This window comes from Triticum dicoccoides, chromosome 7B (genome assembly GCF_002162155.2).
Source record: "Triticum dicoccoides isolate Atlit2015 ecotype Zavitan chromosome 7B, WEW_v2.0, whole genome shotgun sequence".
NCBI classification, from domain to species: domain Eukaryota; kingdom Viridiplantae; phylum Streptophyta; class Magnoliopsida; order Poales; family Poaceae; genus Triticum; species Triticum dicoccoides.
The window spans coordinates 478698488-478699626 of NC_041393.1; positions in this window are offsets into that span (position 1 = coordinate 478698488).

A 1139-nucleotide genomic window follows, 5' to 3' on the forward strand; every position below is an offset into this window, starting at 1 on the left:
AGATACACGCAACAATGCCCGTCAGGTCGCCATGGCTGATCGTCCCGTGCCGCAGAAGCAACAGGGACACACTCAGTCCTACTCCATCGATCCACACTGGTACATGGACTTTGGGGCGACAGAGCATCTAACCAGCGAGATGGGGAAGCTTCACACTCGTGAACCCTATCATGGCTCCGACAAGATCCACACCGCCAATGGAGCAGGTATGCACATCTCTCATATTGGTCAAGCATCTCTTCTCACTAGACATGCCAATAGGAGTCTTCAGCTTCGCAATGTTCTTCGAGTTCCATCTGTGACCCGTAATCTTCTTTTCCTAAACTCACACGTGATAATAATGTGCTTTGTGAATTTCACCCTTTTGATCTTTTTATTAAGGATCGGGGCACGAGGGACATTCTTCTTAGTGGGCGGTTGTGCCAGGGCCTCTACCGTCTGGAGCATCCTGGTGTCGCTCGTGTTTTCAGTGGAGTTCGGGTCTCTTCGTCACAGTGGCATGCTCGTCTTGGTCACCCGGCCACACCTATTGTCCGTCATATTTTGCGTCGTCATGAGCTTCCTAGTTTGTCTAGTCATAAAGATGTAGCAGTGTGTGATGCTTGTCAGCAGGGGAAGAGTCATCAACTTCCTTTTTCGGAGTCCAGTCGTGAGGTGAAACATCCTTTAGAACTTGTGTTTTCAGATGTATGGGGTCCTGCTCAGACTTCTATCAGTGGTCATAATTACTATATCAGTTTCGTTGATGCTTATAGTCGCTTTACCTGGCTTTACCTTATTAAACGCAAATCTGATGTGTTTGATATTTTTGTTCAGTTTCAAAAACATGTTGAACGTCTTCTCAAGCACAAAATTGTTCATGTCCAGTCAGACTGGGGGGGCGAGTATCGCAACCTCAACTCTTTCTTTCAGTCGCTTGGGATAGCTCATCGTTTAGCATGTCCACATACACATCAGCAGAATGGTTCAGTCGAACGTAAGCATCGTCATATTGTTGAAGCTGGTCTTACTCTTTTGGCCCATGCATCTGTTCCGTTTCGGTTTTGGAGTGATGCTTTCACCACTGCATGCTTTCTCATCAACCGTACTCCTACTCGTGTTTTAAACATGAAGACTCCCATTGAGGTTCTCCTTAATGA